This window comes from Suricata suricatta, chromosome 17, assembly GCF_006229205.1.
Source record: "Suricata suricatta isolate VVHF042 chromosome 17, meerkat_22Aug2017_6uvM2_HiC, whole genome shotgun sequence".
Classification (NCBI taxonomy): domain Eukaryota; kingdom Metazoa; phylum Chordata; class Mammalia; order Carnivora; family Herpestidae; genus Suricata; species Suricata suricatta.
In genome coordinates this window covers 41,020,825-41,038,314 of record NC_043716.1, presented here as the reverse complement: position 1 = coordinate 41,038,314, position 17,490 = coordinate 41,020,825, and the positions used below count along the sequence as shown (strand labels likewise).

General features: G+C 47.5%; 1 long non-coding RNA gene across 4 annotated transcripts; it reads left to right on the top strand.

Moving 5' to 3' along the window:
- Window positions 1–10: 10 nt before the first annotated feature.
- LOC115281565 lies at window positions 11–13,224 on the top strand. 4 transcript variants are annotated; one of them, XR_003904380.1, is made up of 3 exons: window positions 11–796; window positions 1,089–1,192; window positions 12,618–13,224. It is a non-coding gene; the product is annotated as an uncharacterized LOC115281565 (long non-coding RNA). The 4 variants fall into 4 exon arrangements; XR_003904379.1 differs by lacking the exon at window positions 12,618–13,224 and adding an exon at window positions 10,106–10,253; XR_003904377.1 differs by lacking the exon at window positions 12,618–13,224 and having other exon boundaries at window positions 11–542; window positions 688–796; window positions 1,089–2,534.
- Window positions 13,225–17,490: the final 4,266 nt, after the last annotated feature.

The window sequence follows — 17,490 nt, the reverse complement described above, 5'->3', positions numbered from 1 at the left end:
GCCGCAGAGGGGGCGGCGGGCGCCGCTTCACCTGCCGGAGCGGGAGGCGACCGAGGCGAGGCAGAGGCGGCGGCGCGCGCGGCGGCGCCTCCGGGTCCTAGAACCGCATGCTCCCGCTCACTCGGAACCGGGGATCGGCTGGGTCTGGGTGAGGGCGGGGGGCTGAGGGTAGGGTCACGGCCCGGGAACCGGAGTGGTCAAACCTCCTTGTCGAGGATGCCAGCAACTGCGAGCGCGGCTTGGAGACCCATGACAGTACGGCGTTTGGGCGCAAGGGCTGGGTGCCCCTCTCGGATTCTCGACCGAGAAGGCGGGAGCCCCCTTCCAGGCCCCCCACCCCTTGTTTCTCTCCTGATCTGTTTAGTCCAGAGAGGAGCTGAGGACCAGAAGGAACCATCTGCAAATGAGAACCCCAAAGGAAGGCGAGGGGCGCAGATCCATGCCAACCGAGACCCCCGCGACCTGTCCCACCCTGCACCAACTCTGCGCGCTACCGACATCCCCAGGGTTTTAGAATTCGGGCGCCTATGGGGAAAGGCAAGGTGAGAGAACCTGGGGACCACCCAGGCGGTCTCAAGGAGAAGCCCGGGCTTGGGGAACAGAGGATTAAAGCCAGCATCCAGGCTGAGAAAGGAGCAGGCACCGCAGAGGAGGAAAAAGATATCTCCTTGACGCTGTCATCTCCAGGGACCTGGGGTGGCCTCTCACCTTGGCGAATAACAGTCCCTGAAGTCTAGCAATTACAGAAATGCTTCCAGAGGCCTTCTTTCATTCATCCCTACAATGACTGGGGAAGGTAGGTATTGATATCTTCATTTAGTCAGAGGAAAACAGACTCAGAGGGGCTAGTTGACTTGCCCAAGGGCACACAACTAATAAAGGGCAGAAACAGTCCTACTCTCTGCCTGCCTTCAAAACCCACACCACCTTGGAGCTGCTGTCCTAGCCCCCACTACCCCCCCCCCATCCAGGGTGGACCAGAAAGGTGAGTGAGTTTTGGGAGGACTATAGAACCCCAAGTCTGAGACACAGTCTCCAACCTGTATTTGAGGCCCTTGTCTCTCAGTTGCTCGTATCCTTCCTCATAGCATTTGTGGAAAACCCCCGCTGCCCCTCCCTGCATTTCCAAGACATTGAGGATGGAGGACCCGCTAAATGAGCCCTGGAGTTTCTCTAGGCCAGGCCAGAGGCCGTAAGTGTCCCTTCTCCCATAGCTTCGCCTTCCTTCCACCTTTCCTTTCACATTCAGAAGCACTGACAAAAGTTCAGCAGGAGCTGGGAAATTTATCTAATTTTAAGAAAGGCCCTGGGATGAGACAGCCCCTTCCCACAAACTGACCTGATTTAAGCGCCTCTGCTGCCAAGGTCACCAGCACCTCTGGTGGTTAACTTATTGCATGTCCCCGCCAGAGACCCACAGGTAAGACAAAGCAGGATTTTCCTTGAATCTGCTAAGAAGGGGATCCATGCCGTGCCCACTACCCTTATCTTCAGCTGCCCTTGGGTTCTTGCCTTTGACATTAGCTAGAGCCTCTTTTTTTTTCTTTTTAAAGAATTTAGTCCCTGGTCCCCTCCATGCTTGTCCCTTTCCATTTAACAACAAACCTTTAACTGCCACCAAGCTGTGTGCCCAGCGCTGTGCTCACTCCTGTTGGTTCAGTGACAGAGGAAAAGAGTCCCCATTATTGGACTGCTCACAGCCTAGCAAGAGACAGACTCCAAACACATCTGGGAGAGTAACTACCACCAGGCAGACTGGTACCAGGTGTTCATACTTCTCTTGCCCAGAACTACTTCTTCCTGTAGGTAGGAGAAGGATGGGAGTTGTACACTGCAGCTGAAAATCTGAGCGGATTGGGGAGCCCTCAGCCTGAGCCCTCCATCCCTGGAGATGCTCTGGCCATTGCCAACCACCGCCACCCAAGGCAAGGTGGAAACAAGGCTAGGCTAAGTAGAACCTCTTACATGGAAAATGATGAACTCAGCAAGCCTACATTCTTTCTCACGCGCGCACTGATCAGAAATGTGAGGCACAAAAAAGAGAGAGAATTGAATCAATTATTACCTAATAAATTTGGTTGGCTTGGCAGGAAGTATCTTTCCAATCATGGCCCACAGAGGAGGAAATCCTAGAAGGGAGGCTTGGTGAAGTTTGGAACCAATGCTTTGGTGGGTCTGTGCTTCCACCTGCTGGGCGCAGGAGGTATGACATCCAGACAGGGCGAGGCCTCCAGAAGTGATGGAGATGGACCCAGCGTGGGTGACATTTCTGGACTGTTGTGGCCTTGTCACCTTCGATGGAGAAATTGTGCAGTCACTAGGGACACTCAGAGCTTCGATGACTGAGCAGGTCTCCCCAGGAATCTCCCTCCCTCTGCCCGATCACCATTACTCAGCGAGTGCCTCTTCAAATTAAAAAAAAAAATTTTTTTAAGATAATATATACACGTGATCAGTTTAAATGAAAAGCAGTTTTGGGGCACCTGGGTGGATCAGTCGGTTGAGTGTCCGACTTTGGCTCAGGTCATGATCTCGCAGTTCGTGGGTTCGAGCCCCGCATCCGGCTCTGTGCTGACAGCTCAGAGCCTGGAGCCTGCTTTGGATTGTGTCTCCCGGTCTCTCTGCCTTTCCCCCACTTTAGCGGGGTGTCTGTGTGTGTGTGTGTGTGTGTGTGTGTGTGTGTGTGAGAAAAATAAATATTTTTTTAAATTTAAATAAGAGAAAAGCAGTTTTAATGCATCTTTCCAGAAAAAAGTTTAGGGCATATACAAGCTGTGTGTGTGAATGTGTGTGTGTGTGTGTGTGTGCGCGCACGCACACTTGACACACACTCTACAGTTTCACACCTTGCTATTTTCACTTAATATTTCTGCCTCTACAAAATCCACACAGTCCTCCATCATATGGGTGTGTCACAAGCTATTTCACTAGTCCCCTCCTAGGGGGTATTTCTGTGGTGTCAGTCTTTTGTTGCTACAAACAATGGTCCTGCAGGAAATACCTCAGTATGTATATTTGTCAGCACTCGTGTGTATAGCTGTAAGACAAATTTATAAATATGACAATGCTGAGTCAAAGGTTATGCACTTTTTTAAAGTTTATCTATGTATTTTGAAAGAGAAAGAGAGTGAGTGTGTGCCCTGATGCGGGGCCTGACCCCACGAACCATGAGATTGTGACCTGAGCTGAAATCAAGAGTCAAATGCTCGGGGTGCGTGGGTGGCTCAGTCAGTTATGCGTCCGGCTTCAGCTCAGGTCACTATCTCACCATTCGTGGGTTCGAGCCCTGTGTCAGGCTCTGTGCTGACAGCTAGCTCAGAACCTGGAGCCTGTTTCAGATTCTCTGACCTTCCCCTGCTCATGCTGTCTCTCAAAAATAAATAAAAAACAGGAAAGAATTTTAAAAAAAAAGAGTCAAATGCTCAACCGACTGAGCCACACAGGTGCCCCAAAGGTTATGCACTTTTAAATTTGGAGTAGATTTTTGGGAATTTGGATCGATTTGGAATGGCCCTCCAAAAAGTTTGCACGAATTTGTAACCCCCAACAAGGAATGACAGTGCCTGTTTTCCCACATCCTCACTCTATGATATTATAGGTATTATTTGACGAGGCCTATTTGAAAACCTTTGCCATAGGCAGGTAATGATCTGTCTTTTTATCCAAGGCAGAGACTGTATCTTTTCTGTCCCTATATCCCCAGTGTAGGACTTAAGTAGTGAATGAAAGAACGCAGAATTGCATTTTGGTGGGGATGAAAGGAGGGGATAAAGGTTAGAGCTAAACAGGAAGTCTGGGGTTTTTTTTTCAATGCTTATTTATTAATTTTGAGAGGGGAGGGAAGGGCAGAGAGAGGGAGAGAAAGAGAATCCCAAGTAGACTCCATGCTGTTAGTGCAGATGTGGGACTGGGTCCCACAAACCATGAGATCATGACCTGAACTGAATCAAGAGTTGGACACTCAAATGACTGAGCTACCCAGAGGTCCCTAGGAAGCCTGTTCTTAATGGCCACTCTCATTTATAGGCCTCAGTCAAGTCTCTGCCCCAAACCCAACAGCCTCCTCTGGCAGGAGCCTCCCAGATTTTGAGATCTGAGGTGGAAGGCCCAGCACTCCCGAAGCAGCTCTCACTTGCTCTCCTGCGCCCCAGGGATGGGCGGCATCTTCCCTGAACTGCCTAAAGACTGGAAATAAGAGGCGTCTGGGTGGCTCAGTTGGTTAAGCGTCTGACTCTTGATTTCAGCTCAGCTCATGAACTCACAGTTTGTGAGTTCAAGCCCCACATAGGGCTCTGTGCTGACAGCATGGAGCCTGCTTGGAATTGTCTCTCCCTCTCTCTCTCTCTCTCTCTCTCTCTCTCTCTCTCTCTTCCCTTTGCTCCATTCTCAAAAATAAATAAAACATTGGAAATAAGCCTGGAATTCAGCTATAGGGGATCCATGAAACCAGCAATCCAACAGACCTTTCAGCAATGATGGAAATGTTTCATTCTATCAGTGCTGTCCAGTATGACAGCCACTGGCTATATGTAGCTACACTGAGCTCTTGAAATGTGGCTAGTGCAAGTGAGGAATCGGGCACCTGGGTGGCTCAGTCAGTTGAGCGTCCGACTTCCACTCAGGGCATGATCTCACAGCTCATGAGTTCGAGCCCCGCATCAGGCTCTGTGCTGACAGCTAGCTCAGAGCCTGGAGCCTCCTTCCAATTCTGTGTCTCCCTCTCTCTCTTTCTCTGCCCTTCTCCCACTCGCAATCTCTCTCTCAAAAAATAAATTAAAAAACATTAAATCTGAATTTCAAATGTGACTGAATTGTAATTAGGTTCAGTGTAAATAGCCAGAGGTGGCTACTACACTGGACAATGAAGGGTTAAATAAACTTGGTATCTCTCCACAATGGGAGAATATCCAGCTGTAGGAGAAGGAGAAGGGGGGCGTAGGGGGACGGCTGTCAGATATTGATATGGAAAGATCTCCAGAGTATTTTGGAGCAAAAATACAGTGCAAAACAGTTTATATGCCATGCTATCTTCTGTGTAAGAAAGGGAGGTGGAGATAAGAATAAATGTTTGCATTTGCTTGAATTGACATGAGCAAAGTAACAAACGTAGTCACCTCTAAGTTGCTGGGAAACAGGGTAGACCAGGCAGAAGTGGGAGCAAGACTTCCAATGCATTTCTTTCTAAACTGTTTTGGGTTTGAACCATATGCATTTATTCTCTATTCACAAAGTTAAGGTATGAACACCTGGGTGGCTTAGTCAGTTAAGCATCCGACTCTTGGTTTTGGCTCGGGTCATGATCTCACAGTTTATGAGTTCGAGCCTTGCAACTGGGCTCCACACTGACGGTGTAGAGCCAGCTTGGGATTTTCTCTCTCTCTCCTTTCTCTCTCTAACCCCTCCCTTGCTTGCATTCTTTCTCTCTGCCTCTCAAAAATAAATAAATAAACTTTTAAAAATTTCCAACTTCAGCTCAGGTCATGATCTCGCAGTTCATGGGTTCAAGCCCCACATTGGGCTCTGTGCTGACAGCTAGCTCAGAGCCTGGAACCTGCTTCAGATTCTGTGTCTCCCTCTCTGACCCTCCCCTGCTCGCGCTGTCTCTCTCTGTCTCTCAAAAATAAAAAACATTAAATTTTTTTTTTAATTTTTCTTTAAAAAAATTAAAGTAAAATAAAAGCAAGCTGTTTGCAGTCTAACCAAGGGGAGCTGCCCTGGCCTTCTTATTGGCAGCTTGTGTTAGAGGAGGGAAATAACCCCACTGTCCTGTCTATGTGACCTCCCAGAGGACAGCCCAGGGGACAGGGATGGGCCACACCTCATGAGCCATGCCCTAGGGGACACAAGTGCCCAACTCTAGTAGAGCATCAGAATCAAAATCTCGGCAGATGTGCCTTTCATGGTCCACCAGGTAACTCTCCAGCAGACACTGAACTATGCTTGTCAACCTCTCCTAGTGAAGAGAGGACAAGCCCCTAGTACCAGGCGCGTGTCCCTTCCCTGGAGACAGCAGGGTGTAAAGACTGGAAAAAAGCCAGGTTTTCACAGATTCAATGGTCACGGATGTCTTTGGAGCATCAACACCACAGTAGGGGTTGTCCACGTGTCATTCAAAGCTGAGTAGCAGCCCTGCAAGGCAAGCTTATTTCTCTGCTCTCTGAGTTCAGTGTCCTCTTAAATGACTGATTTTTAAAATTATTTTAATGTTTTTTATTTATTTTTGAGAGACAGAGAGAGACAGCGCGAGCAGGGGAGGGTCAGAGAGAGAGGGAGACACAGATCTGAAGCAGGCTCCAGGCTCTTAGCTAGCTGTCAGCACAGAGCCGGATGCGGGGTTTGAACCCATGAACCATGAGATCATGACCTGAGCTGAAGCCGGATGCTTAACTGACTGAGCCACCCAGAAGCCCCTTAAATAACTGATTCATCCAAGGTCACAGAGCTGGTAAATCTGAACCACAGAGCTAGGATCTGAACCCAGTCATATAACCTCTGAGCCTCAGTTTTCTCATTATAAAAAAAATGACAATAGGACTTCATAGAATTATTTTGAATATTAAATACAATTTCAAGTTAAGAGCTAACAGAGAATTTTATTTCCAGCAACATGGTAGACTATATGTCCAGAAAAATCCTTCTGGTACAAAACAACTAGAAATGCTAGATAAAAGATAAAATCTGTGTGTGTGAGTGTGTGCATGTGTGATATTTTTCAATGCAAGGCTAAGCTTGCAAGAAAAGAATATCTTCAAAGGCATAAATCCAAAATGGAAGAGAAAACCTGGGTAGGAGGTTGGAGCAGACATAATCCACTCCTCTCAAAAGTCAAGGGTGCCCAGAAGGTAAAACCCTTGGGTAAATGTGAGAAATAACAAACAAACAAACAAACAAACAAACAAAAACTCACCCTGCTGAGAGAGATAGTAGGCTTCTTGCTTTCCTCAATCTATCAAGAATATATAACCATTCTACAGTTACATGCACCCAATAACATAGCTTCAAAATCATAAAGCAGAAATACTGGGGAAAATAGTTGAATCCACCAATATAAAGGAAGATTTAAAAGACTTCCCTCTGGAATTGGTAGTTTTAGCATACAAAAAAAAAGATCAGTATGTAGCAGATTTGAATTGACAAGCTTACTTTAAGTGAATACTTTGAATTCTCCAGTCAACAATTACTGGCAAACACACTTTTGCTTTCAGACACATTTACAAAAATAACCACATAGTAGATCACAAGGCAAGTGTTGACCAATTCAAAACAATCATACAGCCCTCATTATCTGACCGTAATTAAATTAGAAATCAATAATCAATCAAAAGATGGCATAAAAAAGACATCCTCGGGGCGCCTGGGTGGCTCAGTCGGTTGAGCATCCGACTTCGACTCAGTTCATGAGCCCACGGTTCATGGGTTCGAGCCCCACATCGGGCTCTGTGCAGACCACTAGCTCAGAGCCTGGAGCCTGCTTCTGATTCTGTGTCTCTTTCTCTCTCTGCTCTTCCTCTGTTCACCTTCTGCCTCTCAAAAATAAATAAATGTAAAAAAATTTTTTTAAATTTTAAAAAGTTGTAGTTGCTAAAAAAAAAAAAAGACATCCTCATGCATTTGAAAATGTCAAAATGCACTTCTAAAAAACTCGTGAGTTAAAGAACTCTGATCAGAAAGTAGAAAATATTTGCAATAGAATATCAAAAATATTACGTATAAAGCCCTTAGCACACAAAGCCCTAAAAATGGCAGTGAGGATAATGATGTTAAAGATGCAACAAGTTTGTGGAGTGAGAGGTATCTGTAAGACAAACTTGGCATTGGTTAATTCTGAGTTCAAAGAAAGGGTGAAGGCTGAAGAACTGAGTTTGGAGGTAATCATTGAGTCTGGGAAAATGAGCCCCAGAGGATGAGTTACAAACAACAACCTGCTCCCATTTTCCTAATGAGGCCACTGAGGCTGCTAACAGCGAGGCGACTCAAGTCATCCAGTTAGAAAACGGCACAGCCAGGATTCAAAGCCAAGTTGGCTGTCTCGCTTCTTATGCTGCCCCAGAGGGAGGGAGGTGAGGACAAGCTTTTTTGGTTAACACCAGTCTGCCAAGAAGGTATTTGGTCCCCTCTCAAGCTTTGGGGTGTCTGGCTGAGCTGAGAGGCCACAAACCACAACTGTCGCCTTCACTGGTTGGTCGGTCTGTCTGTCTATCTCAGCCAGCTCTGCTAGTTCACCCAAAAGTGAAAAATGTGGTCTTTCATGTTTGAACCCCACACAAACTAGGGCAGATGAGGCCCCGTCCAACCAGCAGCCAAAGGGAACGGGGTGCACAGGTGCCCAGAGCTGCTGAGCGGAGAGAGAGGGTGGGCTGGGCAAGCCACTCACAGCACCCAGTCCCATCAGGGCCAGGGGGCATCTACAATGGGGAACAGACCCTTTAGCTGGCATATGGTGTCTAATGAATGCTGGCTAAAGGAGCACCCATGGAAGACCTGCTGAATACCAGGCACCGCACCCACGTACCTATGAAAGGGTCACATTTACTTTGATCCCCATGGCAACACACTGCGGGTGGTGTTACTAGCCCCATTTATTTTCCTTTATAATTTATTGTCAAGTTGGTTTCCATATAACACCCAGTGATCATCCCCATAAGTGCCTTCCTCCATGCCCATCACCCCCCTTTCCTTTCCCCCTCCCCCATCAGTCCTCAGTTTGTTCTCAGTATTCAAGAGTCTCTGAGGGGTTACCTCCCTCCCTCTCCCCAACTCTTTTCCCCCTTCCCCTCCCCCATGGTCCTCTGCTAAGTTTCTCCTGTTACACTTATGAGTGAAAACATAAGGTATCTGTCCTTCTCTGCCTTAGTTCACTTAGCATGACACCCTCAAGTTCCATCCACGTTGCTATGAATACTAGCCCCATTAAAAAATATATATATTTACTTGTTTTTGAGAGCGAGAGTATGAGCCAGAGAGGGGCAGAGAGAGGGGGGACAGAGGAAGTGAAGCAGGCCCTGTGCTGACAGCAGCAAGCCCAATGCGAGGTTTGAACATATGAACCATGAGATCATGACCTGAGCCCAAGTCAGATGCTTAACCGACTGAGTCACCCAGGTGTCCCGCCCCAGTTTTTAAAAAATGTTTAGGGGCACCTGGGTGGCTCAGTCGGCTAAGCCTCCGACTTCGGCTCAGGTCAGATCTCACGTTTGTGGGTTCGAGCCCCGCGTCGGGCTCTGTGCTGACAGCTAGCTCAGAGCCTGGAGCCTGCTTCCGGTTGTGTCTCCTCCTCTCTCTGCCCCTCCCCCTCTCATGCTCTGTCTCTCCCTGTATCAAAAAATAAAATAAAACATTAAAAAAAATTAAAGGTTAAAAAATGTTTAATGTTTATTTATTTTTGAGAGACAGAGTGACAGAGAATGAGCAGAGGAGAGGCAGAGAGAGAGGGAGACAGAGAATCCAAAGCAGGCTCCAAGCTCTGAGCTGTCAACACAGAGCCCAATGTGGGGCTTGAACCCATGCACTGAGAGATCATGACCTGAGCCAAAGTCAGACGCTTAACCTTCTGAGCCACCCAGGCACCCCTCGCCCCATTTTTTTACCGATAGGGAGACCAGGGCTCAGAGTGTGACTTGTCTAAGGTCAACGAAATAGCTGAGCAGAGACAAAAACCCAGGTCTGGGGGCTTAGCTCCCCTGCTGTCTTCCCTGTCACAAGGATAACTAGCTTTTGAAGGTCCCTCTCCCAACCAGCCAGCTGACCCAGGGGCCGCTGTGATGAAAGCCAAGGCCTTGGGCAAGCAGCTGAACCTCTTCACTCATTACTCAGTGATGATTTATGATGGACCAAGAGTGTCCCAGGCACCAGAACTAGTGGAATAGAATCCTCTAATTCTTTTAGATTGGAATTAGACCCACGCCTGCCTGGAAAGAGCTGACAGCCTGAAGGGAGATTCTGTGGGTCAGAGAGTTAGTTAGTGAAGAAACTAACCTTAAACCCACTCCTGACATTTGTGGGTCAAGGGCCAGAAATCAACTGAAGCCCAGTTTTAATTCATATATATACATATATATATGAATATATATTATTGATATGTATAAATGTTTGTTTTATTTTTTAGAGAGAGAGAGAGATCACAAAGGGCAGAAAGAGAGGGGGACAGAGGATCTGAAGCAACTGTATGCTGGCAGAAGAAAGCCCCTTGTGGGGCTCGAACTCACAAACTGGGAGATCATGACCTGAGCTGAAGTTGGTGGGTGTTTAGAGGACTGAGCCACCCAGGCGCCCCTACATATATATATATTTATATTTTTTAATGAATTAAATTTTTATGGGTTTTTTATGTTTGTTTTTTAATGTTTATTTTGAGACTGTGCATGTGCATGCACGAGTGGGCCAGGGAGCCAGGGAAGGGCAGAGAGAGAGAGGGAGAGAGAGAATCCAAAGCAGGCTCTGAGATGTCAACGCAAAGCCTGATGCAGGGCTTAAACCCATAACTGAGATCACAACATGAGCCGAAGTTGGATGCTCAACCAACTGAGTCACGCAGGTGTCCCAATTCATCTATATATTTCAAAGTTATAAATCAAGAGAACACAGATCAATTCTGTCTTCTTACCCCAGTAAGAAAAATGTACCTTCAAGATGACCCAGAAAGCTAGATTCAACTTAAAAATTCCAGGACTGGGGTGCCTGGCTGGCTCAGTAAGTAGAGCATGTAACTCTTGATCAGGGGATCATGAGTTTGAGTCCCACGTTGGACACGGGGCCTACTTTAAAAAAAAAAAAATTCTAGGACTATGCACTGGAACATGACAGTCAGGGTGAGTGCCCCTCCCCTTCCCACCTCAGGCTCTGCATAAAGAAGAGCCCAATCACACACACACACACACACACACACACACCAGGCTGCATATCCAAGTCCCATCCATACACTCATAAACAGCACCTTTATGCACCTGTGCACACCAACTGTGCAGTCTGATCTTAGGAGAATAAACCTGGGACATAGCCTGTGCAAGCCCTAGAAACAGGGCTTGGGGCCCTCTGGGCAGGGAATGCCAAGATCCCAAGGACCTAAGGCATGGGCAAGTTCTGTGCTATCCAATATGGTAGCCTCTCTAGCCACGTATGTCTATTTAAATTTTGACTTAAATTATTTAAAATTAAATAAAATTTAAAAATAAGTTCCTAAGTTGCAGTGAGTCACATTCCAAGTGCTCAACAGCCACAAGTGGCTACTGGCTACCATACTGGATGGTGCACACAGAGAACATTTCCATTATTGCAGAAAATGCTACCAGACAGCGCCGGTCTAGAAGGTGAGGCAATGCTCCTACTGGGCTCCTTGCCTTCTGGGGTGGGATACAGCTGGAGGAAGCCAGAGCTAGACCCCTTTTGCCCAGATGTAAAGGTAGAACTGCCAGAGGGTGTCAGGAAGTTTTCAGAGAGGATGACATTTGAGCATTTGGCCAAGTAAGTGGGAGGGGGTGCAAAGGGGGTGGTGAAGGGCCATTCAAATAGAGAAAGCAAGTGCAAAGGTCCAGTGGCAACAATGATCTGTTGGGAGAAACACCAAAGATTTGGCATGACTGGAATGCAGGGTGTGGACCTAGAAGGGGTGAGGATGGTAATCTGGAAGGATCCACTGTCAATCCTCAAGGTTCTGGGACCATGCTAAACTTATGAGACTCAAGCCTGGTAGCTGATGAGATCAGGTTGAGCAGGAAGGACCAGACCAGCTGGGCACACCAGAAACAAGAAGATAAAACTCAAGACTAGTTAGAGATTTAAAAACAAAGGAACAGACCATAAGAGAGAAGCAGAGGGGATGGAAGGAAGAGATATCTTCTAGAGGAAATACATGGCTTTGATGTAAGGGTGAAAATGGCTGACGCTTGGAGTGTGGGTGTCAGAGAGATGGTGAGTCACAAGACACAAGGGTGAAGCTACAGATTGGGAGAGAAGTCAACAGTTGCATTTGAGATTCCTAGAAGCTGACAGGCCTCCACAGGGCCAGTCCAGACAGGAGAGTGAAGATTCAGGGCTGCATTAAGTTGGTAAAGAAGAAAGAGATGTGGAAGCTACTAGAAGGCTGAGCTCTCCTACGGAGGTGAACAAATCCAGAGACCTATCTGCGGACCAAAACTGGGAGAATGTCTCCGCTGGGGTTACAGGAAGCCATAGGAAAAACCAGGACCTACAGATTTCCCCCAGATAAACGGCCTCCAACAGGGCTGGCTCCTAGAGCAGTCAACAGGTACCAGCGAGCATTCTGTCATTTGTTGGTGAGGGAGGGTAGGTGTAGACTGGGGAAGCTTGGCTCCGGGAGGTTTGAGGGAGGAGGGTGAGGCTCAGGCCCTGCGAGGAGGTCAACAGGGTAAGAACCATGAAGGCGTTGAGTTGGGCAATCGGGAAAGAATAATGCTTTCATTAGGAGCTGCTGAATTTCAAGGGCAAGTTTGGAGTTAGGAGGGAGAGAAGGGGAGAAACAGGGAGGGGCAGAGCCTAAGCCTACCATCCACAGAAGGAAAACACACATGCAATTAATGGTGTCATTCTTAACCTGTGTTGAAAATCTGATGGGAGGTTTTGTTTTGTTTTGTTTTGTTTTGTTTTGTTTTGTTTTACAGATAACTCTGGGTCAGTCCTTAGAGATTCAGGACTTCCATAAACCCCTTAAGTAGAGACCCTCATCCCTAAGAATGTAATATCGCTTGTGGAGTATTTCCACCAGGGATGTGTAGCCTGAATCTGCACAGAAGGAAACACCAGACACCTCCACACTGAGGACCACTCAATTAAAACAAAAAGGGGTGGGGTGCTCTACTCTGAAAAAATGTCACGAAAGATGGAAAAAGACAAGGAATTGCTCCAGATTAGAGAAGCTTAAAGAAACAGGACAATTAAATGTGATGTGTGACCCTGGTCTGGATCCTACACTGAAGGGGAAAAATGCTCCCCCGGACCCTTATTGCATCCATTGATAAAACTGGAAACTGGACGGTAGATTAATTACATGTTGTACCAATGTTAAATTTCTCAAAGTTGAAAAGTCTACTGTGGTTAAATGAGAAAATGCCCTTGTTCTTAAGAAAAACCCACTGAAGTATTTATGAGCAAACGAGCATAATGGTTTCCACTCCTACCACTCCTAGTTCTGGAGGGAAAAAATACACACCCACACACACAGTGAGAGAGGAAGCAAACGGGACAAAATTTTAACAACTGGGGATGGCATTAAGGATATTTTGGTATACGGTATATTTTAACAACTGGGTAAGTGGTATGTGGAGGGTCTTTGTATACGTTCTTGCAACTCTTCTCTAAGCTTGAAATTTTTCCAAATAAAAAGTTAAAAAAAAAAAAACGAAAACGAAAAATCTCAACCCAAACCACTAGCGTCCTGAAGTTAGAAACACAGATCCTGCTCTTCCCCAGCGCTGGTCCTGGATTCGCCCAGGGCAGACCCTCGACCTGGGTCCTGGGTCTACAGGGCAGAATGGGAGCACAGGTGGTGAATGGAAGGGCCGAGGCCGCCGCTTGGGGACATTCCTCGCCCCATTTTCTGACCTGACAGCTGAGGCAGCCTTGGACCCAAGCCCGAAAGACTGACTCACCCGCTGGGCTCCCTGGGCGGAGGGGAAGCCCCGCCCCGCAGGGAGGGCCCTGGCCAGCAGGTGCCGCTGTTGAGCCGGCTCTGGCAGTAACTCAGCAAGGACCTGGCGATGGTGAGCTCAAGGGGTATCTTCCAGAACTCGGCCCACCGGGGCCTATAAGCATCCTCGCTCTTCCTTGCCGGGGTTTAACTTCCCACACCCAGGTCCTCAGATTCCCCGCACCCCTCCCCCACCTTGGATGCCCCAAGGCAACTCCCTTGGATGACGCCTGGTGGAGGACCGGAGGGGATAAGCAGGGAGAGGCTTCAGTCCTAGGCCCTAGAGTCTGAGTAGCAAATGAATCCTCCCTTTTCTCTGCCTCGTCTCCCTCTTCTTCTCCTCCCCCTCCTCCTCCCCCTCCCTCCTCCTCCCCCTCCTCCTCCCCCTCCTCCCCCTCCTCCTCGCCACCTCTCCACCTCCTCCCCCCCATCCCACCTCTTCCCGCTCCTCCTCCTCTTCTTCCTCCTCTGGCTCCTGAGCAGCCTCAGGCTTTCAAAACAAACACACCCCTCCCCGGTCCATCCCCAGCCTGACTGCGCCTTTCTCCAGTTGTTGCTCTTGGACTCTATCTAGTTCCTTCTGCTGGGTCCAGGGATCAAGTCGGAGATGGCCAGTGGGTAACAGGGAGCTGAGGAGAGTAGAAAGAGGCCTTGTGATGTTATTTATTCCCGTGTAGAAAGGAGTTGCTCTTGATCTGGGGGTGGTGAGTTCGAGCCCCACATGGGGTATAGAGATTACTAAAATAAATCTTAAAATATTAAAAAAGACTTGCACAGGGGCGCCTGGGTGGCTCAGTCAATTAAGCCTCCGACTTCAGCTCAGGTCAGATCTCACGTTCTTGGGTTCGAACCCCGCGTCAGGCTCTGTGCTGACAGCTAGCTCAGAGCCTGGAGCCTGCTTCCAGTTCTGTGTCTCCTTCTCTCTCTGCCCCTCCCCCTCTCATGCTCTGTCTCTCTTTGTATCAAAAATAAATAAAACATTAAAAATTAAAAAAAAAAAAGACTTGCACAGCCCCCCTACACAGTAGAGTGGACGACTGTGGGGGGAGCGAGGAGAGTCTTCCCTGCCCGGGATGGTGGGACTGGCCCTTTACTCCAGCTCTCCCCTGGCCTTCCCCGAACCCGGATGAAAGGCGCCTAGAGAGGTCATTTTGTCTGTCCCCCTGGGTCCAAGATCCAAGACCTGTGTGAAGGTCTCCCAATCCTACACGTTGACTGATTTCTTCAACAACCCTCCACTGAGCACCAGCTTTGTGCAAGGTACCAGGAGCCTTCCCTGATGCTACCACTTTAAATCCTCACAGGGACCACTGGAGATGGGTGCTGTTCCGCTAAGCTGACTTGTCCGAAGGTCCAGTTCAATCCAGTGCTCTGCTGTGCCTCCCTCTGACTCACCCAGTAGGAAACACCTGCTTTAGCTTTGGGGCCCCGCTGCACCTCGCACAATGTCTCAGGTACGGTATTTGTCTTCCCAGCTTCCAGAGCGTTGTTTTCACCGGTCCCCCATCCCTACCAGACTGGGCTGCAGACCACAGCGACTAGAGACAGTGAAGCCTGCAGACCCTGCTCTAGTGCTTGCCTGTGTAAGCCTTGAGGAAGTTTCTTTCTTCACTTCTTCAAGATCAGTTTTTTAATCTGTAAAAGAGAGTTAACAGCAATATCCTCTTCATGGGTTTGACATGATGGTATAGTAAGAAGATGCGTATAAAGTGCTTAGTACAGTTTAACTTTATTTATTTATTTTTTAATGTTTATTTTTGAGAGAGAAAGAAAGAGAGAGAGTTCCAGCACAAGCAAGGGAGGGGCAGAGCGAGAGGGAGACACAGAATCTGAAGCAGGCTCCAGGCTCCGAGCTGTCAGCACAGAGCCCGATGGGGGGGCCCAACTCACGAACTGTGAGATCATGACCGGGGCCAAAGTCAGCCACTTAACCACTGGGCTACCCAGGCGCCCCAGTACAGTTTAACTTTAAGAAGGGCTATCCCACCACAATGGATGTGGAACAAAGGAACTGTCCTATTCAGGTTGTAGAGGTAGCAACCCATTTATCAGTTCCTGTTCCAACTGAAAATATACGCATTCAGTATGACCTGGCAATTTCACTCCTAGATCTGTAACCGAGAGGAATGTTTGCACACGTGTGCCCAAAGACATGTAAAATAGCAGAAATAATCATAATAACTGCAAACTGGAAACAACTCAAACGTGCAGCAGCAGCAGAATGAGGTAATGCGTTTTAGTACATTCATGCCCTGGAGTACTCTACAGCAATGAAAAATACTGAGCTACTGCTACTGCTAAAAACACAGATAAATCTCACAGACATACTGTGAGGGAAAGAAACCAAGCAAAAGAGAGGTGCAGAGAGCATGTTTATTTTCTTACAAAGTGCCAAACAACCAGCTGATCTCTGGTAGAAGTCAGGATAGAGGGTACTCTTGGAGATCAAAAGTGAGGCTCAGGGAGTTCTGGGGTGCTGAGAGTGGTCTGTTTCTTTATCGGGTGTGGTTACACAATAAATGACTTTGTAAAAAGTCACTAAGCTGTACACATGATTTACGTACATGTTTGTATAAATGTTATTCTTGAATAAAGTTTACACTAATATAAAAAAAGACAAATGACTTGAGCTACTTGTATCACATAAATAAATCTTAAAATGTTTTTGAGTAAAAAGCAAGTTGTTAAAAGATTTGGGTCGGGGGGCACCTGGTGGCTCAGTCAGTTAAGCATCTAACTCTTGATGCATTGGGGGGCTCTGTGTTGACAGCATGGAGCCTGCTTAGGGTTCTCTGTTTCCCTCTCTCTCTGCCCTTCCCCTATGAGCGCTGTCTCTGTCTCTCTCAAGATAAATAAATAAACTTAAAAAAAAAAAAAAGAACACATACCTAGGTATACCAAAGACAGATATTCAAGGGGATGCTAAATACCAAATGCAGAACAGAGGTACCATGTTGGAGGGAGAGAGGGGCCTGACATATGCACAAAGGACTTCAAATATTTTTCTAATTTTCTTAAGCTAGGTGGTTCCTGTCGTGGGTATTCATTTTATTATTCTTATTGTTTTATACTTTTCTGATTGCCTGACATATTTCATAGTTAAAAATACTCCTCAGTGTTAAACAAACAAAAACAAAAGCAAAAGCAGGAGAAGGAAGAAATTGTGCCTGATTTATCTTTGTCTTGCCTAGTGCCTGGTACTTAGTAAATGGTGAATGAAGATCCCTGGTCCAGGAAAAGCCTCTGAGCCAGGGTTCAATGTCAGGTCTTCCCATACTAGATCCATCCCAAGTCCAGGGCACACCCTACCACACCCTCCCCACCCTGTCAGGAGTTGGGGGTAGAAGTGTGGGGGGAGCAGTAATGGAGGCCCCCCACCTCACTCAGCACTCTGGGTATCTGAGCTGAATGGCAGGCAACAGGGACGGAAGGAACACGACAACTTCATGAATGGGCAAATTCGGAGTCGGGTAGCCTACCTTTCTATGAATCACAAAACCGTGTAGGGATTTACTCTTTATCCAACGAATCCTTTTAAGCCTTATCTGCGTGATAACTCAATGCTTTTGTCTTTTGTCCTCTCCATGGGACAGAAGAGGGGGTTTTCTAGACCAAGGTTTGCTTAAAACAGGATTGTTGGGGCACATTTGGCTGGTGCGAGAGAATAAAGAAACAGCCTTCAGCACGTTAATTCTTTGCGTGCAAAGGGATGCCGGGGATCGCGGACACATTCTGTCTGTTAGGGCCCGTGTGGAATGCGGCCTCTGAGAAAAGCACTTCTTGCCACTCAAAACCCACCCGAGGGTGCCCAGCCCTGAGAGGGGCGTCTAGGAATGCAAACCACGGGG